The 23,680-nt window shown below is 39.0% G+C and overlaps 1 protein-coding gene across 4 annotated transcripts in view; it reads right to left on the bottom strand.

The window, feature by feature from the left end:
* Window positions 1–23,680, bottom strand: part of SPIB (Spi-B transcription factor) — a 122,443-nt gene that overhangs the window by 53,365 nt on the left and 45,398 nt on the right. The window contains exon 1 of one of the 4 annotated variants that reach the window (XM_044059388.1): window positions 10,649–10,681. The exons of the other annotated variants lie outside the window; for them this stretch is intronic. The gene's annotated coding sequence lies outside the window, so the exon portion shown is untranslated. Of the gene's footprint in view, window positions 1–10,648; window positions 10,682–23,680 lie in introns of those variants that run through there. 4 annotated transcript variants of the gene reach the window in all.

Raw genomic sequence — 23,680 nt, 5'->3', positions numbered from 1 at the left:
CTTCTGTATCCACTAATCACAACATACAGTCATCCACATACATCAGGGATTTGGAGTCTATCCCTGCAGCTTCCTCAGCTCATCCAGTTTGCTCCTTATCTGAACTGGTAGCTCTTCTATCATGTGTGTAAACAGTCTGGGTGATACAGGACAGAAAGTATAATGCTGCTTTTCCTAAGCTTCTTATTTATTTAACATTAACTCTCTCTATTTGTTTCCACAAAATTCTGTTTTAGTTTTTTATTTTTATTGTTTTGGAATCTTTTCTGACCTTCTTTTATTACTAGTGGTAGGACCCTGTCTCATCTTGCTAATGTTTTGGCCAGTATATTTATGGATGTATTAATCAAAGAAATGACACCTAGCTCCCTCCTTTTGTTCTGTCATCATTTCTTTTTGGTATTGATGCTACCCTTGTACTTTTCTTGCTATTTAAGATTACATCTAATTCTATTATTATGTTATACTTGTCACTCAACCTGCAACAAGTATTCCTTACTCCATGTGTAGAAATCCATCTGGGGTTTCTATTTTTCCTTTCTTCATTTTATGACTAGCATATTTATCCTCCTCTTTGAAAATGCCTGCATTTAACATTTCTTTCAGCATCTGTCTCAAGTTGTTTCTTAATACAGTCTTTCTTGTCTGACCCTTTCTTGTTCTGTATAAATGTATCTAGAATATTCCCTGAAACATTCTGTGATTTCTTTGTCGCTTTCTTTGTTTCTCTGCTCTCCCCTTTTCACCCAGATTTATATTTCCCCGGTTGTTTACCTTTTGATTCCCACATCTCCCACCAGTAATTTATTTGGCACCACTGCTTAATTTTCATTGCTGTAGTTGCTTGGTACATGTATGTTGCTAGTGATGACTTTGCCCTCTAGCTTTAACCACAGCTTTGATTTTATCCTCTTTTCCTCTTTGTCTTCCTCACTCTGTCATACTTCTTTCTGGATACCCACCAACTACCTTTCTATTATATTTATCTGCTCAGCTGCATTCCTTTTCCTCCATCCTTCCTCCTGCCCTCATTATTTTCACGGAGCACTGCCTTTACAAATGCCAGTGCTCCTTTGGCTCTTTCCAGTCCATTTCATTGTCCTGTAGTGTCTCCTGCACTATTTTGATGTTCCTGTTGTTTCCTGCATGTACAGATCTCCCATCTCGATCGGATCCCTCCTCATCCTATATTCCCTACAGTAATGGTCATGATCAATGGTGCATGGTCTGATCTAATGGTCATGATCAATGGTGCATGGTCTGATCTAAAGGGTCATGATCAATGGTACATGGTCTGATCTAATGGTCATGATCAATGGTGCATGGTCTGATATAATGATCATGATCAATGGTGCATGGTCTGATCTAATGGTCATGATCAATGGTACATGGTCTGATCTAATGGTCATGATCAATGGTGCATGGTCTGATCTAATGGTCATGATCAATGGTGCATGGTCTGATCTAATGGTCATGATCAATGGTACATGGTCTGATCTAATGGTCATGATCAATGGTGCATGGTGTGATCTAATGGTCATGATCAATGGTGCATGGTCTGATCTAATGGTCATGATCAATGGTACATGGTCTGATCTAATGGTCATGATCAATGGTGCATGGTCTGATATAAACCTTTCTTGTATTTCTATGTTCTCTACCTTCCCTGTTCTTTAGTGTATAAAGCCTGCTTTCATGTACCAAGCTATTTCTTGTGAAAGTATATTCCCCTGATCTGTAGGTATATCCCCCCCGTATGTCTACCCGTCCATCTGCTTTCATACATTTGTCCAAGTCTTGCCTCATCTTTGCATTGTATTTGTTCTTTCCAAGTAGCCTAGTCTTCTCTTGTTCTACTGTGACATTAAAGTCTCCTTATGTGACATACCTGCCTTGTCTCCTCATTTGGATCCATTATTTAAAAAATTGCTGAGGAAGTCCCTCTCATCCTGGCTTGGTACATATATGTTGCCAATGATCCATCTGTTCTCTTTGACTATCCTTTCTCATATTAACCATTTGTCCCATTATCCATTTCTCCCTCCAATTTTCAGTACTCCTGTACTTACCACCTGCACTGCATCCTTAAGTTACACAGCCACCCTTCATTTTGTCTCTTAAAGTTTGTTATTGAACTCCCTTTTGGGTTATTCTGAATTTAAAATCTCTCAGTTTTGTTTCCTGGAGTAATACTATATCCCTTCTTTGTCAGCTAACCACTCTGTGTATCCTTTCCTTCCAGATTAGTTTTGATGACCCACCCTTATGTGTTCCATGTGATCACATTTGTGATCACATTTATCTTATCCTCATCCCCTCCCTTGTTTTTTATCCTCCTTACAAATCTGTCAGTAACTCATTCCTTCCTGAACATCTGTTCCAAGCTGAGCATTGCAAAAAAGAACTATAGCCTTATATAAAATACCCCACACCCCCATGAGAGATTTGTTGCTTGCCAGCTAGTGGTGGTCACTCTGGACCTGGGCCCCACTCTCCTATACACTCAAGTTCCCTTTCACTGACCTGTTTCTTTTACATGGCAGACTACCCCAGAGCTGGTGATCACATTTTTATTTCTTCAAATTATTAAGTATTGTCCTTTCATACCTCCTGGCTCCCCAGCATATGCCCTCTGTTTGCATTCCATACCATATTTTATGGTCTTAAATCAGTTCTGTAATTCATTTAGTTCTTCTTAATTTTGGCTTGATTCCTGGATCTCCTCGATCTAAATATAAGATCATTTAGCTTCTCACCTGATTTCTCTCTAAGTGTTTCTAAGTCTTATATTTTTGAATTATTGTCAAACAGCTCTGCTTTTAGAGTAGCTTTGCCTTCCCCCAGGTCATACAGCTTTTGTTGTAGTTTGTCCATCACATGCTGATGGGCCCCTACTATGTCTGCTATTGCCTCAGTATTCTTGGGCACATTCACAAGTTTTTGGAACAAAATACACAGTTGTTACTGTTTTGGTGCAACTTTAAAAGCTGCCAGCTGTTTCTTCTTATGTTCTTGTTTGCTCAGCTTTCTGTTTTTTCCTGTTTTCTCTCCTAGGAACCTTGTTCTTTACAGTTTTTATCACAGGCCCTGTTCAGAGATTTGGGAATAGGCAGTCATCTTCACTGGTCTCTCCGGCACTGCCCCCCTCCCCCGCATGCGTGGCTGATTTTGGATTGTTTATCCCATGGGAAAGGTTACAGACTAAGTCAAGTTGCAGGAATACTTTATAAGGAAAGACCATGGAATTGCGATCCATATGTATAGGAACTTAGGAGCATAAGCACAGCCACTAGAACATTGTAGATAATGTGGAACTGCATGCTCATCCTAGATTTAGGTTGGCATTGATATTCACTTCCTTAGCACACAGAAATCTCACATTTTCCTGTCTGTCTAATGGAATGTGAGGTATCGCTCTTGGAGGGGGGGCTGCTTAAAGAGGCGGGGTGAGATGGGCTTTTTCACCAAGGTGTACTTGATGGTCAGAGTACCAGTGGGATTCAAAAACAGGAGTGAAGAAACAGAATCACACTTTTGTTATGAACTATATTTAGTTGAACTAGGTATGTGTCTCAAACTTTCAGATGCATTATATAAGAAACCAAACATGTTCCTCACTGTTAATGGCATCGTAGAAAACAAGCATTTCTACCTCATGGGCATTTTGAATTACTACAGGTATAAAATAATGATAAGAACAGCTACAACAAATGCATCAGAATGACAAGTCAGAGAGCAGCATTTCCAGATGTCACTGCAGGAAGGATCTATTTGTGGAATCTTCCACTTAGCTGAACCCTGAATGAGTTATGGAGCAACAATACAACAACAAGGGGATATTCCTATTTTTAAATGCTAATTCTTCAGCACCTAGTAATTTAATATCTGCATGTCTGAAAATGTTATTTCTAATGCTAGATAAGGTTATTGGTTGACTTAGGTTGTTTTAGTTAGGACTTTTACTTTCCCTGATCTGCAGTAGCCTTAGAGTTACAATGTTAAATTTAAGGGGATTAGGAGGCATGTAGGGCTTTATCCCATGCATAAATAAATGTTTCTACTTTGTTACACCCAGTTGATGATGCTGGGGATATTGACAGAGTGCATATTGATAAATTAGTCATCAGTTAACAGTTCCATATTCTATATCCCACCTCCCTGAGCTGCGCATGTAGACCTGTCTCACCATGGAGGTATTGACACACTGGAGCAGGGAAGAGTCTGGGTATCAGCGGTGAAGTACTTGGTGACTGCAGGGGCTGTTACATAGGCAGCCCCTGGGTATGGTAGTGTTCAGTGTGGAAATATGAACTAACAGGCATTCAAAAGGGGAAATACATTTAAACAAGGAATTGGCCGAATAATGTGCCTGATTCTTTAGCTGAAAAATATATTTTCTTTATTTGTTGATTAATAAAAGACATTATACAAAAGTGTCTCTTTTCAGGAGTGACCCACGAGCATTCTGTGGGTAAGTGATTTGCTGAGAGTCACACGAGAGTCAAACTGTGGTAATCAAACCCAAGAGTACTGGATGAATCAGATTAGCAGTTCATTGTTCTGTGTCACAATTCTGAATACATTTGGTGATAATCAATAAAGTGAAGACTAGAACTCCCACATAGATTATCTTAATTGACTGTATGTGTGCGCCAGAGTACTCCCATGCAAGCATCAGACAAAAGTAAGACCATGTCATGCATAAGGGGCAGAACATATGGGGAAATACTATCAGTGAAATGTATAGTCCATACATGCCCAGATCTACTGAGCAGATCCCTCAAAATCCCGGAGTTTGCTGTGAAGGATTCCATCAGATCCTTCAGGCCTACCATTAAGGGTCAGCTATTCAGCAACTTTGAGAACAAGTTGTAAAAAGGGAATGTGGCTACAATGATTTCACATCTGGGAATAACACTGTGCACAATGTATATGTGTGTGTGTGTGTGTGTGTGTGTGTGTGTGTGTGTGTGTGTGTGTGTGTGTGTGTGTGTGTGTGTGTGTATTTGTGTACACTGGCTGGGTTTGACACTGTTAACAAGTATCTAATAATCAAAGATGAATGTAAGTGCTCTTTGTATTTATTAGCACTATTGATTTATGTTTAGAGAATACAATCAGCAAATTGGAACAGGGTCAGATCATGTCTAGAAGTTCCAATTCATGTTGTGAAAGTATCAACATTTAGACAAAAAGCAGAAATACAAGCGTAGTGTAAGAGGAAAATAACTCTTGTGCTGAGGAAGATGACAAACTAGTTGATTGTATAAGTAAAATATTGAGTAAAAAGAAACCAAAAGTGATTGTGTGTAATATAACTGTCTTCGGAACTGTCTGTTTTGTTAATTGCTGTGTGATTTGGAGGTACAAAAAGTTTACTTTGACAAGGCATGCAGTATGATTTTTGATTATACTGTGTGCCCCCACTTTCAGGGCAATAAATGAAACTGTAAGGCAATAATTCTGAAGCAAAAGTATTAAGGGAACTTGCTTATATTAAAAAAAAACGCAGTAATCTATATAGAGTGCATGTCTGTATATAAGAAAACAGTATACATTCATCAAAGAATCTTAGTAAAAGATATTCTAAGGCATTATATACATTAAATGTATATATTTTAAAAAAACCTAGACTTCAGCAAGTGAGTACTTTTGAAGGAACTTCATAATTCATGCACGGTGCGATACATACAGTACAAAAGGATATGTGCCTTTCCAAGGACACGCACCTCCATGCACACCACCATTATTACAAAGGGATATGGGCTTTTCCCAGTCCACATACCTCCATGCACATCACCATAATACTGGCATACACTACAAAGGGATATGTACCATTCCCAGTCCACACACCTCCATGTACATCACCATAATACTGACATAAAGTACAAAGGGATATGTGCCTTTCCCAGTCCACACACCTCCATGCACATCACCATGATACAGACATACATTACAAAGGGATATGTGCCTTTTCCAGGCCACACACCTCCAAGCACATCACCATAACACTGGCAAATGGTACAAAGCGATATGTGCCCTTCCCACGTCACACATTTACATGCACACTACCATAATACTGGAATACCATCTAAAGGTATAGGTGCCTTTCCCAGGCCACACACCTCCAAGCACATCACCATAATACTGGCATACACTACAAAGGGATATGTGCCATTCTCGGTCCACACACTCCCATGCACATCACCATGATACTGAGGTACAGTACAAAGGAATATGTGCCTTTTCCAGGCCACATACCTCCAAGCACATCACCAGAATACTGGCATACACTACAAAGGGATATGTGCCATTCCCAGTCCATACACCTCCATGTACATCACCATAATACTGACATAAAGTACAAAGGGATATGTACCTTTCCCAATTCACACACCTCCATGCACATCACCATGATACAGACATACAGTACAAAGGGATATGTGCCTTTTCCAGGCCACACACCTCCAAGCGCATCACCATAACACTGGCAAATGGTACAAAGGGATATGTGCCTTTCCCACACCACACATTTCCATGCACACTACCATAATACTGGTATACAGTCTAAAGGTATAGGTGCCTTTCCCAGGCCACACACCTCCATGCACATCACCATAATACTAGCATACAGTACAAAGGGATATGTGCCTTTTCTAGGCCATACACCTCCATGCACATCACCATAATACTGGCATACACTACAAAGGGATATATGCCTTTTCCAGGCCATACACCTCAGTGCACATCACCATAATATTGGCATACACTACAAAGGGATATGTGCCTTTTCCAGGCCATACACCTCCATGCACATCACCATAATACTGGCATAAACTACAAAGGCATATGTGCCATTCCCAGGCCACACACCTCCAAGCACATCACCATAACACTTGCAAATGGTACAAAGGGATATGTGTCTTTCCCACACCACACATTTCCATGCACACTACCATAATACTGGTATACAGTCTAAAGGTATAGGTGCCTTTCCCAGGCCACACACCTCCACGCATATCCCCATAATACTGGCATACAGTACAAAGGGATATGTGCCTTTCCCAGGCCACACGCCACCATGCACATCATCATAATACCAGCATACAGTACAAAGGGATATGTGCCTATTCCGGGCCATACACCTCCATGCACATCACCATAATACTGGCATACACTACAAAGGGATATGTGCCTTTTCCAGGCCATGCACCTCCATGCACATCACCATAATACTGGCATACACTACTAAGGGATATGTGCCATTCCCAGGCCACACACCTCCAAGCACATCACCATAACACTGGCAAATGGTACAAAGGGATATGTGCCTTTCCCACGCCACACATTTCCATGCACACTACCATAATACTGGCATACTGTCTAAAGGTATAGGTGCATTTCCCAGGCCACACATCTCCATGCATATCACCATAATACTGGCATACAGTACAAAGGGATATGTGCCTTTCCCAGCCCACACACCTCCATGCACATCACCATAATACTGACAAACAGTACAGAGGGATATATGTGCTTACTTTTGAATATCCTATCAACATATATTGTAGTTGTTTATCCTTGCAGCTATTAGCTATTCAGATACCTCAACTAGATAACAGTTTACAGTTGCCATGAAAAACCCTTTCTCCTGCAGAAATGTGAGCAAATCCAGTCAACGTCACTCGTTCCATCTCATCTTCCTCATCAGACTCCCACTGCATTAAACCCGTGAGTTGAAGTGAAGTTATTGATGACATAAGCAGATGCTCTGCTCCTGTACTAGCAGGCTGATTGTAGGCTAAGTCAAATGGAGGAGATGCAATATCAGTCAGAAAGTGGTTGTTGGTGCAGCAGTTCTACTGAGGATTTAAAAACCTGACTAGCTACAGTGTATCACACTTGTGTTGTGATACACACAATAGTAAGTACCCACATTCAGAACTTGGAACATGGGAAAAGCTAATATGTTTCAATTTTTTTGTCCTTTTAGAAAGTTACAAGGAAGAAATCTTGTCCATCTGAAATGCTGTCAGCATTGTGAATGGGTATATTTAAGAGACTATGCATAGCCAACTGAAGAATCGAAGAAGATGACAAGCAACATATATATATGTCTTGCCTGAATGGATGAAATTAATAAAAAAATAGCCTAAAGCTGTATGGCCATACACTAGTATAAGTTCATAGGTTCATACGTAGGTACTAGGCTATCGGCCCTGGGGCCTATACAAGCCCAGCCAAAAAGGTACCCTGGCTTTTGCCACCCAAGAAATTATTTTCCTGTGCCACTGTCGAGCATAGCCACAGAGATGATCCCCGGGATAAATTTCCTATTTCCCATCCAATCATCAAGATTTTTCTTGAAGAGTGCTAATGAGCAGATTCATTTGATATAGATATGTAGTTTATTCCAGACTATGGGTAGTCTCTGGGACAGGAATCTATCCCTCCAGCATGTTCTGTTTATTGTGGTGACAAGGTTTAGGTCCCTAGAGCGTTAGCTTGGAGGGATTGGGATTTCTTTAAGTGGAGCATGTCCAATAGCTCTGGGTTTGACATAGCTTTGTATGTTAGGCAAAGATCACCTCTGAGTAGGTGATATGTGACGGAGTAAAGCTGGAGTTTTTTGAGACGGTCTGCATAGGGCATCTGTTTGAGGCCAGTAATCCTCTTTGTGAGGTATTTCTGTGACCTTTCCAGTTGTTGTAGATGTCTTGTGATGTACATACCAAAAGGGGCGTTGTACTCTATAATGGGTCTAATGAGTGATGACTAGAGGGGAACAATGACCTCTTTTTTTCTGGATGAGAAACCTTTTGTGATGAGGTGTGCCATGTAGAAGGATTTCCTGACTATTGTGGCAATGTGATTATCAAAGGAGAGACTACTGTCCACCTGTGTCCCAAGGTCTCTTATCACACTTTCGGTGTTAAGTATACTACCGCTTATGTTGTAGTTTGTGGGTACAGAGTTTTTACCAAAGGGGATGACAATGCACTTTTTGGCATTGAGCTTGAGGCCATGGCTTTGACACCAGGCATCTGTCTCAGTGAGGCCCTTTTGTAGGATGTCCACATCGTTAGGAGTTTCAATTATGGCTCCTAGTTTGCAGTCATCTGCAAACTTCATTACCCAAAGACCTTCTGTGTTAGCCTGTACTTCAGAGAAGTAGATACCAAACAGGAGAGGACACGGGACTGAACCCTGTGGTACTCCACTTGTCACTGGTCTGAAGTCGGATTTGGAGTCTGCTACTTTCGCAGTATGGGTTCTGTCAGTGAGCCAGTTGGCAATCCATCTTGTGACATAGGGATTTATACCTAGTTTAGTGAGTTTATCTATAATTCCAGAGTGGGGGATGGTGTCGAAAGTCTTGGCAAGATCTAGATAGGCTGTGTGAACCACCTTACCCTTGTCTACGGCTTTGGTGACTGCTTCAAAGAAGTCTATCAGGTTTAGGAGACATGATCTGCCTTTTACAAACCCGAACTGGGTAGGGTCCAGAGTTTAGAGATTACCAATATCTTTGTTTATAAGTGTGCTTTCAAGCACCATGCCTGCTTGTCAGCAGCCTCTTTCAATGATGGTCTCCCCATCCATGTTGTTGTTTTAGGTGCTGCTTGCTGCTGTTCCTGCCACTGTTTGCAACAGCAGCAGCAGTACTGCAGTACAGACTATCTGCCTGTCTACAAATAAATTGTGAACAGGGTTAAAGTATGTTGTACATGCAAACTCAATACATATTTTACCAATACAGCAGATGATTGTACAACAAAGCTTTAACTTAGGTTACACTGCACAATGTAATTGCAAGAGATAATTTGTCTCCCTAGTTGGTCCTCTGATATATAGCAGCTGCCTCCTCCCATATGATATTGCCCAAACCCTTCCAGCTGTCTCCTGCTTCCTGAAGATTTCCTGTGGGTTCACAGGTCATAAATCACTCTGGCAGTTTATACCAAATGTTTACCACACTCTTTCTCCGTGAAAAAAATTATTTTCTTCAGTGTAGATAAAATACCCCACCCCAAATGTACCTGGTATTCATGACTTCCACATCTCCTTCTGTTTCATTTCCATCCCCTTTACTTTTTGTATTTTGTATCTTATAAACCATATACCCCAAGCCTTCTTTGTCCTCCACTGCTCAATTTATGTAAGTTCAATACTTTCAAATACTGTTTGTACTTCTTCCCTAGCATCCCCTTGATAACATTCATGTCCTGCCACTGAATGTTCACTGCTCAACAAGTATAAGTTCAATAATTTCAAATACGGTTTGTACTTCCCTCTTAGCATCCCCTTGACAACATTCATGTCCTGCCACTGAATGTTTGACAATTACAGGTCTTCTGTCTCTTTCTCCCAGTAGACTTCCCAAGAGCTCAAGTATAACCTCCACAGCCTCTTGTTCCATTTCTGATTTTGCTGGTCTTTGTTATAGTAATACTGAATGAATCTATCTGGCACACTTTCCCTGCCTTAGCCAGGTGTGCTCATGGTTTCTACTGAGGTACTGCATTTAACTAATTTTGACACCAAATGATTGTAGTATCCCAGTTTATTTTTTCTGTAATTCAGGTGCTAAACTGCAGAAGAAGGCAAAAGGTATAGTATTTTAGTTATTTATTTACTATTTGCTTACCAGGTAGCTGGACTAGTCCAGAGACCCTTTTCAGCCACAACCTCTCAAGACGCTATAAAGAATGCAAGTAAACATAAGTTATACTCTAAATGTGATGGAGTGTTAAGTTTACATAGTTGCAAAATTTTAGAAAGTTCATATACATTTATTCTATAGTTTTTATAAAACAGAATGTTATATACTTGTACATTTTAATAAAGTAGCAGGTTTACATCAGGTTTTATCAGTTTATATGGGTTATAATACAATCAGACTACATGAAATTGCTTCTTAAAGGTTCAAAACTGAATTTTCTTGAAAAAATCAAAAGGATGTGAGAAAGAAAATCGAAATTTACAGAGCTAGGCTTACAGATTAAGAAAAGAAGAAAATGCCCGAGTAAGAAGAGTTAAATGGCAAAAGAAAACAGCTGAGAGATGGGAAGCATGTTTAGAGTGTGTATGTATCCATTATCTCTAAGGCATTTACAAGCAACTTCCCTGGAGAGGTACTCAACAAGGGACTTCTTAAACTTGGTAAGAGTATATTAATGTACTGTTTCAGCTGCTAGTTTGTTCCTGAGAGCTGGACTGTGTATTAGAACGCTCTTTTGCTAATGACTGTTTTAAATGTCAGTTGGTTGAGTGATTACATTCTCCTGGGAATTCCTTATGAAGTGGGACTGCCCCCTAACTGCGAATTTTCTTTTTAGAGGGGGATAGTAGCCTTCATATAGTAAAGTGCATAGAAGATAAGTGGACATTTCAGTAACTGGTAGCCAATTTAGGTCATTTAGAAGCTTGAAGTGGTGCACACAGGCAGCACTAAGATGGGTATATGTGTGACTTTTATTCTCAGAGACCTGTAGTCTTTTAGTGTTACAAGCATAAAATAAAGAGAGTTCTAGGTGATGATATTCTAGTTAAGGGATAAGGGTATTCTTGGCTAGTGTTTTGTGCATTAGGAAATAGCAGATGATCTGATATTTGATAGCAGAGTGTTAGATATGAGAGGATTTTATTAATGATATTATCAGTGTGGGTTGTAAAGCTTAACATAGAGTCAAGTGTTAGACCTACGTGTATGTACTCGGTTACAAAAGGAATATGTTTGTCACTACCTGAAATAGCTGAAATTGTAGACTGGGGACTAGTGTACCTAGGTTGATTATGAAGATTCAGTATAGAATGTATTACTATGCAAATTATTTTCCTGCAATGCATTTAGAGGTTATTGGTGTTTCAGATTTGTACAGTATTCCAGTATTGTATTTTTATGAAAAGAGTACACTGGTGCAAGATCTCTCACCAGTGACTGAAAATGAAAGGCCATGAGGCTTGTTGTTTGTGGGATGGAGTAGTGCAAGTTTCCTTAGCCATACCATAGTTTTTGACATCCTGTGGGATACCTCTATCTGCATTTTAATAACTACTGCTGGTTTCTTAACTAGTTTTGCTGATGATTTATTACAGATATCCTATTTGCAGACTCATGTGTTCTCCAATGTTTAAATCATCCAACCAGCTGTAACTATTAATACAATTTCTTTTCCCAGGTCATTTATTACACTATACCCGAATTATAACAATGTCAGAAATTATACTGGGCTATCCTAAGGTCAATCTGCAGCTGGCATTGGACATAGGTACCCTTAGATTTAAGCAATCTACAGGTTTAGTTAAATACACCATCCTGCCAAATACATTCATATGCATTATGTGGTTTGTTTATATAGTCATATCAAGGACAATGTCAAGTATACAATTTATCTGCATTCTTACTATATATTTTCACAGTATTAGTTGATGAAGTGGCTGTTAAAATATTTAGTAGCTTATTGAATAGGAAGATGTTTTAGAAAAGGTGGCTCAACATAAATCCATACACAAAATTATATCTGTGTGTGTGTGTGTGTGTGTGTGTGTGTGTGTGTGTGTATATATATATATATATATATATATATATATATATATATACATATACACACACACACACACACACACACACACACACACACACACACACATGCCAAGAGAGAGGGAGAGATAAATGTATAAATAACACACCACACAAGTATGGGAATGACCTTCAAACAAATAAACCAATGAAGCTCATCCTTTGTGTTAACTTAAAACTTTGTCTTTTGTCAAAGTTATTATTTCAGTGTTACTTGATCTAATTATTATCTGTTATTAATATTTGTTCTAGTTACTATCCTTACTTTAAATGCTGTTTCTTTTATTTCTGGTTATACTGCATTTTATAAATCATTCTGCAGCTTTGCATATTTTATATTTTACATGCGGATGTCCTCTTTGTTTGGAACTTGTTTCCCACATATACCCTGAAGAAGGTCTTTGACCTTTGGCTGTATGAGCATTTAGCATAAGGCAATTCTAATGCGGGGTGAGGGGAAAAAGCAATATGCAAGGCATATTGGAAACCTGACCCTAGCAGTTCTTAATCATTCTGTCTCCTTCTTTGTTTATGAAAACAGCAAATAAATCAACAGAGCATCCCAGCACAGTGTTATATACCACTGAATATTTCCTTGGTGATATGTAGCATGATTCACAGTCTATGTCAATTGATGACATGGGGCAAGTGCAGTCACAGGTGGTAGAATTTTTAAACAATTTAGGACGTGTTTTTTTTGGGGGGTGGGCTACATGTATCTTCTTTGAATCGTGTATGCAGTATTTTCTTTTTCAAATTAGTTATGGGATTGTTCAAGCACTTCTGCTTAAACATGTACCAGAAAGCCATCTATCCCTGAAGAACTAATTGCTTTTAAGGATGTACTTCAGTGGCAGTTTTACTTTGAGTACTGTGTGGTTTAGATGTCGACTCTTTTGAATTGTAAGCATGCTTAACTTTTTTAAAAATGTTAAAGAATGTCTGGTATGCTATCAATAGCTTTGCACAGTGCAAGTATTAGATATGCAGATGGGTACCCTGTTTACTTTAGCCTCAACATTTTCATCTGGCACACAATTACATGACAATTTTTTTTCCTTCAGACTCCTAAAAGTTACTTATTCAGAACAGAGCAGGTTACATTAGTATTAATGGACTTTGACTTTATATGTAGCAGTTGTTGGCCACCTGTAACATTCTGTCAGAATGCTATTTCCAAACAAAATTCTTTTTCTTTTTACTTTGTTTACCGGGATAGAGCACTGATCCATATGGACCTATTTCAGGCCTGGCCCAGGGGAGACACAAAAAATAATGAACAAGCACTGCATATATACAGGGCTATAAACAACAGGAAAAGTATTCAAGGAGTGGGCATTGTACTTATTCAGAGAGGTCGCATAGACTGAAATACTGTGCATTGTGAGATTTCACCCAATGAATACAGTATGGAAAATAAATGTCTTGTAAGTACAAAGTAGTGTACAGAGAAATCTGTTAAATGGACAGAGTGAATGTTGCAGGATCATGCAGGACAAGGTAGTAGAGATAGATTCAAAATCAGGAAGATGGTAGAGAGATGACAGATAGATTTTAAAGAGTAGGTAACAGAAGAAGTTTTTTTAGGAAAAAATGTTCAACAATATACCAGTTTCAAGGTACAGTATGAAGGTATCCCTCACGTTACTTTGAAAGTACCTTCAATGTTTCACCCAGAAAGTGCTGTACATGTATGGCTTAATGAGTCATGACGAGGCAACTCTGAAAACACCATACCTTCAGTCCACCTACTTTGCTTGACAGAGTCCTGTGGCTTAGCATGGTCTGAGATGAAGTTATGAGGTGTTACAGAGTCTGCAGTACAATTTCCAGTGCTCTGCTAGCCCTGACAGATCTGTTTTGTTCCATTGCTCTTGGTGGATTGATTTTATTAGGGTACTTTTTTCTACTGTGTAACTTTGAGCTAGTCACTTTATCAAGTAGAGCTGCCAGGTTACCATGAAATAAGGCACTTGTGACTAGGGAGTTTATTGATGAATAGTTAAAAATGTGTAAAAAAACAATATGGAACTTTAAAGGGGAAAGTTAAGAGTTTAGAATTTGAGCAAGTTTAGAATAAGAGGGCTGGGTCACCTGTGCAGCAGGGTGGGTGGAAGTAAGTTAAGTAAATAAGGTGACGTAACAATGCAGGACTAAGAAATATTATGTGTGAGAAAACCAATAAGAAAAAAGATGCATAGGACAAGGATATAATATGAGAAACATTATCAGATTTCTGAAAGGATAATGGCTTTTACTGGATAGGAATAATCCAAAAATAAAAACCATAAGTATCTGAATTTAGTACTCAAGTAGTGATAATTGTAACAAGAAATAAAGTAACGATGTCTGGGAAAATGGTAGTATGAAGGGTATAAGTGAAAACATACTGCTCTAATTTTATTTCAGTGGTATACATAACAGGATTTGTGGAGGGATGGCAACAAAACAGTTGTAGATAATTTTACAGAAGGCATCACATATCTAATATATTTAAGTTGAAAGATTATACTACAGCAGCAAATTATTATTCATGCAAGCATGAATGACTTGAATCTGTATGCATCTAAGTGATTAGCATAATAGACCTGAGAGCACTTGGCTAGATGAAAGGGGAATAGTGTACAAGCATTACTAATGGCTTACTCTGTACAATGCATGGTATAGCATGAGTAAAGTCAACCCACCCTTATCCTGTCCTTTAGCTCCCACACTGCCCCACATCTTCTAGGCCACCTGCAGAAAGCAGCCTATATCTAGCCAGCTATTACTGAAGAGTAAGACACTTCAGAATGTGGTTCCACTTGGGATTCACCCACTTGTCACATATTTTACTTTGCTAGCTTTTGTGACAACATTGCATGTTGTCTTTAAAATGTGATAGTTTCTACCACAGCATCATACCTCATTGCTTAAATAAGCCACTTTGCACATGCATTTATAAAAAACATTTTGGGGTATATACTTTGTTGATAAAATGGTTTTGCAGCAATGGGTAGGTGAATACTAGATCTCCCTGAAACAGAGGGCACACATTGCTAAACCTCAGTCTCTGCTAGATACTGGGATATGCTGTAGGTGCTAATAAACTATAAATCGTCATCACCTGCCAGTAATGATGTGTGCACATCATGAGCATAGGTAACAGTTAACCCATTTAAATACATAGCAAAGGAGGTACTTGTTAGTGGTTAGGAGTGCAGCTCTCAGCTCTTGTCAGTGACCATTTTAAAATTAGCTGCAGCCTCAGTGTTATTTTGTGTTTTGGCTGCACTTTGGGAGAGAGAGGTGACAAATTCTCACTGTAAGAAAAGCATAAAAGTGCTGAAATGCGGCTTAAGTGATAGCTTTCTGCATATAACAAAATAACTATTATTAGATAGCACCTCAAAGGTCAATAAGGGATACTTCAGCTAAGCTCCTCACTACAACAGCTTAAAAATTATCATTATCACTGCTGTGCATATCTAAGTAAGAAAGGAAGTGTTCTGTCTTTGCACACAGGAAGTTGTAACTGTTACTTGTAAATGTCTCACCATCACCAGCAATCACTTGGCAATCATTTATGCTGTCAATCTACCAACCTTAACAACTGCTAATCTTACCTTATACTTGCTGCCCACAGTGTTCACAGTCAGATGTGTGTGTGTGTGTGTGTGTGTGTGTGTGTGTGTGTGTGTGTGTGTGTGTGTGTGTGTGTGTGCACATGTGCGTGTTATTTATATATCTATCACAGTCAGATGAGCACTGTTCCTTCACCAAAATTCAAAGTGACCAAAAGCCAAAGCAGGCTACTTCACCAATATTCAACGTGACCAAAAGCCAAAGCAGGCTACTTCACCAATATTCAACGTGACCAAAAGCCAAAGCAGGCTACTTCACCAATATTCAACATGACCAAAAGCCGAAGCAGGCTACATAACTGACTTTTGATATGGGAAGAAAGCATGGCTTCAGCAGGCTACCTGACTCAAACCTTGATAATAAAGCCATGGGATTTTTGCCTGTGAATTAACTTATACGTTGGCAAGTCATTGAAATTAATCTGCATAATGCATTAGTGCGATATTAATAGACAGCATATGTTTGTGTGGGGAATGAGACACTGAAATGTTAGGGTTTGGACATTTAATATTTCCTGGGCTTCTCTGGTTCATAACATGTGGTGGCCTGCTTACAACAATTTCTCTTGCGCTCTTTACTGAATGACAAGAGTATCTCTAGATCCAATGACTAATTGAATCTCTTGACCTATATTTTCCAGTCATGAAACAGTTCCTTAGTTTTTTTTTTAAGTCTGTAGAAGACAGTATAGGATCTCTTATAGAATCTGCAAGAATGAAGTTCAGAACAACTGACATTTTAAGTTTTCTTAAAATGTAAGTTACTGCAGAAGCAACAATAAATATTTAAACTTTGCACACATATTAAACATTTGATCTCTCTTCTATGCCCATCTCAGGTGACACAACAATCCATAAATCACAGCTTATACATTTTTACTTGTTTCTGTTTTCTCATCTTAAACTTCAGTTATTTTTTCAGAGTGAAATGCTAAAGATGTTGGCCAGTTTTAAACACTAGAAGACAAAATTACTGCTCTTAAAACACTTATGTGCCAAAACAACGGTATTCACTACAGCCTCTGCCAGCAGCACCAGGAGGTAACAAGTAAACCATACAAAATCAGTGGGTATCTTCATAGATGAGCAGTGAAAATTTGACCACCAAGTATTACACCTGGTTAAATGAAATCATCAAAAACTACGCACATTTTTCAGAGTAAAAACCTACATCACTGTCATGGACAGAGGATGTATAGCCTTCACCTTCTTACTGCCATCTCTTCTATATGCTGACCTAATCCTCACTAATCTTCAAGTCTCACAACTGTCCAAATTTGAGCAATGTTATAATAAAATAGATAAATCTATAGAAAGCTATAACAATAGAACACACTACTGCCTAGCACTCAGACAATTAAATGGGCTAGAATTCCCACATCACCTAGTTTTGCCTCAGCTACCTATAATACACAGGCCAGAACAAGCCAGAACATTGCTCATCCCTTAACACCTTAATGCAACACTACTCCCCAGCAGAATTTTATGCTCTGGAGAAAAATAGTTAATTATTATAACCAAATCATCTAATATTGCAGGTGACTCTCCGTATTCAAATAGCGTAGATAAATTATAGCACTATATCACACTACTGATGAAATCCAGTCAAAATGTAAACTCCTTTGCAACAAACTAAAACTTCACCTATCAATGCTATAATAAAGTTAATAAATTTGCAGCAAATAACTTTTCAGAAACCACCACTGTATCACACTTAAAAAGCTTAAATTGGTTAGAACTACCCCCATCAACTAAGATATATACAGTTTCTTACCACCCATAAAATTATCCAGCATACAGGTAAGGCCTAGAATTCCTTAGCTGTATCCATTATGTACCCTCCTTCCCTCCCATACTTCAAAACCATTCCGAAATACTTCCTAGCTAAAAGCGGTCTCTGCTCTTGCCCAACACCAGGATAAACTATATCCCTAAATGTGAACAGATACCTATTCATACTTTACACCTTCTTACTCTCCCTCCTTCACTCGCTTCCTTACCTCTATCAATTTCTCTCTCGTCTTCCTCTCTAAATATATCACAAAGGTGTACAGCATTTGAACAAAGTTTTTACATCGTTTTAGATTATTTATGCCATTATTTTTTTGCCGCACTGGTGTGTTACTGTTGCCTGCTAAGAGTCCACCACGTTTCTTTCTTCTCTCTAAATATACCATACACCTATCTTTCTCTCACTTCATATTGCAATTCCTGTTTGTATTATACTAACTTACATTTAATTTCTCAATAAACTTGATAACATTTTTCTAAATATTAAATTGTTGTCATATAACCTGTAGCTATTCTTAACCAATATTTTCACATTATGTCTGAATTTTGTATAATTATTTAAACTGCAGTTTTTAGTATTTTTTTTAAAGATTGCGAAATTATTGTTCTTAAAATATTTTGTAATACTTTGGAGCTTTTCTCCCAAGGCCTCCACTGAGAATGCGCTCCTACCCAGTTGGACTTTCCTGGTAATCAAATGTCTGTAAATGAATAGATAAATAAAATCAATGGATCTGTTCCTGTACATCTTGAGTATAAATGCCTTTGTAATCTTCATCCTGCCATATCACCAAGGCATTTCTCTTCACTCAAAATCCTATGCCCCACAACTATTCTTCACCAATCCCAAATAGTTTTACTAATATCCCACATCCATAGACATACTTTTGTGACACTGCACACCACTCGACCTCTGTACTTCTAATGTAAACAGTGTGATGTCCATATATAACTCCCTCTAAACCTGCTTAATACCCTATCTCTGAACTACAATATCAACATTTTCTGCCCAGCCTAGTTCCTTATCTCACCTCCATTTCTTGGAATTTCTAAGCACTAATCACATGATCTAGTATCAGCTTCACACACCCACTAACACACCTCTTCAAATGCTCAGTGTTCAACATCGGGTCTATATTAAATAGTCACCTGCTTAGGTTGTCGACACCTAAACGTCGACAACTTAAAATCGCAGATGACCTTTTCCACACAGGGAAACAAGTTGTTTAGCCATTACATGAATTTTGTCCTGTTAACAACACAGAGCGATCTCAGAGTTGGTATATTTAATTAGGGGTGTGTGTGGGGCACACCCCCACTTGATTTCTGTTTAAATTTTTTTTTTTACTTTGGCAAATGGCATTGTTTCTCTGTGTGGAAATGTCCATTTACGATTTTAAGCTGTCGACATTTAGGTGTCGACGTTTAGGCGTTCGACAACCTAAGCGGTCGACGATGTAATATAGACCCTTCAACATCTACTAACGAATAAGCATCTTATGTACCGTTAACAGTTACCTTTTAGTAGCAAATGTATGTGTAATCCTTAATGTGTCTTATTTAATGTCTGTTCATGTATATTACTGAATGTCTGTTTATAAATATTTGTAATATGTTGGAGCTTTTCTCCTCAGGCCTCCACTGAAAAGGGGTTTTTGACTAAACCCAGTCAGACACACTCTGTAAACAAAAGCAAACTAAAAATAAAATAAAAGAAAAATAAATAAAAATAAACAATTCAAAGCCATTAATTCAAGTCTCTTAGTAACTGGCTAAGTGGTTAAACTGTCTTCTCTCACAGTTCCAGGAAATCAGGTTGAATCCTCAGTTCTTATTACTGCAATTTGAATGTTGTCTCTGTGGGTTTTCTTTGTTTTCCTCACAAAAGCATGCTATTTAGCGGGCCGCTCTAAACTGTCCATATTTTTTTCCCTTATCCTTGCGCTTGTGACCCAGAATGTGTCTGGAAAAGTTAGATGAACTAGTTCTGTTACCCAGTAAACAAATAAATACATCAAAAGTTTAAAGTAGCCAGTGAAGCCAGGGAGACTATCCTTTTGTGAATACCTGAGGGGAAAAGCAGCAGGAGTTCCTAAGACTATAAGCATTTTTGTACTTATATATTACTAAGACCCAAAGTAGCCTTAAAACTCTCAAGACTGAATCCTGGGACACTCAGATCAATGCTGTTGTTTGCATTACTATGACCTTAAAGATCATCTTCATTGGCCTCTTTTGAAACATGTGAATTGCATGGTAAATGCAACTGGTCATGTGATCTTGCTATGCTGATTATTCCTAGATTGCTGTTATGTTACAAATGAGAGAGAGCAGTGTGTTGCAGGGGGATAAAGCTGACAGCTCAGAAGACTGAAGTCTGAATGGTGGCTAAGGTACTGCAAACAATGGGCAGGTGAAAGTGGGAGCAGAGGCATAGCCAGGGTGGGACAAAGGAGGCAACACCAGGTATTAGACTGTGTTATCGGCAGTTCTTGAATGGTCTTCAATGTAATACCAGCATTTGCAGTTAGAACAATGCCACCTTCTGTGTGGGATTAACAAGAACAGCAGCTTGCTAGAAATATAGCAAGCAGTTTGCTGCAAAGTCTAAAGTTGAAGGGAGTTGCCAGATCACGGAACGGCACTGGGAACAAGAATAGCTAGCTACACCTTTGGGTGAGTGTGAGCAGCTTATGCTAGTCTGCCCATCTTGGGGAGACATGGGGACAGTGTAAGACATGATGTTCATTTCCACCAACAGGGGCAATATTAGAACCTCAGTAGAAATGCCATCATTGTCGAGATGTCAGTCACGAACAAAACACCTCCATTACTGCCTGTATTATAGACCCTCTAGTCAAGTAGTCAAGTCAACTCCATGCTAGGGATATGTAGCATGGGGGAATGAATAGATTCAGTTATGTCTATCAGTTCTGATAGACAGGCTTAATTTTCAGCAGACACAAAGGCAAAAAAAATTGCAAACAATGGGGAGGGTGTAAAAAATAAAGATGCAATATTTGGTGAAATCTCACTCATGATTTTGGTTAAGTACATTCTTTGTCTGAAATCTTACATACATTCAGAACATGCTGCCATTCTGTAGATGGAAGTGTGCATATGCCATATTAAATGTGGAATACTGCAGTGCAATAAAACTGTATTTCTCTGTTTGGATATAATGGGCTTAAGGAAAGCTGAAGGAAAGCACTCTAGCCACATTTTGTCTCAACATGGTAGCTGACTGCAGAACCTTGTAGTCATAGCAGTCTACCTGGCTTCTGAGGACACCATCACAGAGGAGGCTGTCTCACAACTGTACCAGAAGTAGTGGATGGCTAGGAAATTATATTAATTCGCAATGTTAAAAACTTACGTACTGAAGAGTTTAGGAATTATTACTACACTGTGATTTTACAGTACTGGAATGAAAATGTTGAATACTTGGGGGGGATAAACAAGGCCCCTTCTGAATGAAGGGCAAACAAAAAAGTGAGATCCACTGATGGCCACAAGGAAGGGCTCCTTGGTAAAGCTGTGTGTGCCAAAAATGTGTACTAAATTACAGTATGTGCACATCATGATTGTGTTTGCCGCAAAAGATGTAATATGTATTTTTTTCTTTTACTTTGTAACATATTCTAACTATATTGGTCCATCTTCTTTAAAATTTAAGATTTCTGGCTTTCTCATATCGGAGTAAGTAGAAGCTGTTTTAGCATGTGACAAGTTCGATTACAGTTTTTTACTTGAAATTCTAAACTGTTCTAAGAAATTAATGCTAGTACTGTTAATCCTGTTTCCTCCTTTACAACTACCTGAATTGTAATCCTCTATCAGACATTTGTACTACTCCTAAACTGGGGTTTTTTCTGCATCTCTTGTAACTACTTAATTTCTCCGTAAATAAGACCTAACCAGAGAATAAGGCCTAGCATGGTTTTCCAGGGTGGTCATGATATAAGCCCTACCCCAAAAATAAGCCCCAGTTAAGATCGTCAACAACACACGATGGACGTGTTGAATTATAAAATAATAATATTATTGACACCTGTTGACTGAGGTTATAGTACTCTGTTCACCATTTTCGGACCATTTGGACACCCAACTTCTTCTCTTTGCAGAAAGTCGTAAGATTCTTTCCCGGGAGTCCTCCACGATTCTTACTGTAACCCTAATCCTCACTCACATTTGATGGTTGAGATCCTTGGCCCATAAACACTGGCAAGTGTACTTTGATTGGTCAAAGTACAGACAACGCACGTAAAATGTGCGCACTTGATAATGAATGGGTGTGGTTGTGTCTTCTTAACCGTCACCATTTTGTGTTGCCACTCCCGTCTCGCAAGTCTTCAATTACCCCCCCCCCCCCAGACAAGATGAGTGCAAAAAGAAAGAGCTATTCCGTCGAGTACAAGAAGGGAATCATGGAGGACTCCTGGGGAAAGAATCTGATGGCTTTCTGCAAAGAGAAGAAGTTGGATCTCTGAATGGTCCAAAAATGGCAGGCAGCATATGATAACCTCAGTCAACAGGCCGACGAGGGAAATGCTAAGAAGTGCAAGTGTGGATCAGGTTGGCAACCATTATTTCCTGAGCTGGAAGACATCATCTGTGAATGGATTGCTAACAGGAGAGCAGAGGCTTTGTTTGTGTGCAGGGCTGATATTCAAGCATTTGCTCTTGCAATGGCACCACAGTTAGATATATCCCCAGAAGAATTCAAAGCATCACAACATTGGCTGGATGGCGTCCTTCAGTGATATGAACTGTCTCTAAGAAGATCAACAACACTGTTCAAGCTGGAAGATACTGAAGTTATTAAACATGCACTTGCATTCAAGTCCTTTGTTGATGGCATCGACTTTTCTAAATAACAACTCACCAACATGACTGCTATGGATGAAACTGCAGCGTTTATGGGCCAAGGATCTCAAACAACAATTGATCAGAGGGGTGCCTCGTCAATCTACATTCCCTCCACTGGTTACGAAAGTGCACGTATTACCTGTATTTTGTCAATTTGTCTAGATAGAAAGAAAACCCCACCTCTAATCATTAGTAAGGGCAAGAAAGATAAGACTGAACATGTTTCAGGCATTTACATTCTTGAAACCAAAAAAGCCTGGTGCCCACAAGCAGTTATATGGAAGTGGGTCGATGTAATGCTGCCACTTGTTTTGCATGTTGGCGACAGAGGTCTGCTAGCCTGGGATTCAGCCAGCACTCACCGCGCTAAAGAGCTGAAGAAATTCCTTGCACAGAGAAGAATAGATCAAATAATGATTCCCGCAGGAATGACTGCCTATCTCCAGACTCTTGATATTGCAATAAACAAGCCATTCAAGGACCATTTGCACATGGAACTCAATGACTACATTGAAAATAGAATGGAGAGAAATCAGCATGGAAACTTTGTGAAGCCTAGCCTGCAAGATGTTGTGACTTGGATGAAGAATTCATGGGATAAAATCACTGACAGCTGTGTTGTCAATGCACTACAAGCAGGCTACATGGCAAGTGGTGCTCATTTAAGGAGAGCTCTTTTGCTAGGCATGACAGATTGGGGCCAAAGGTTCTACAGGAAATGGAGTTGCAAGAAATTCAGGCTGGAATTCAGGGGTTGGAGACTTATGACAATGTTCCAGAAAAAGATGACATGACTGTATTTGAATAACTTTTC

Source organism: Protopterus annectens, chromosome 17.part0, assembly GCF_019279795.1.
Source record: "Protopterus annectens isolate FY-2018-M chromosome 17.part0, PAN1.0, whole genome shotgun sequence".
Taxonomy (NCBI): Eukaryota; Metazoa; Chordata; order Ceratodontiformes; family Protopteridae; genus Protopterus; species Protopterus annectens.
Note: the sequence above shows the minus strand (reverse complement) of the source record. Positions and strands in the feature narration are given on the sequence as shown.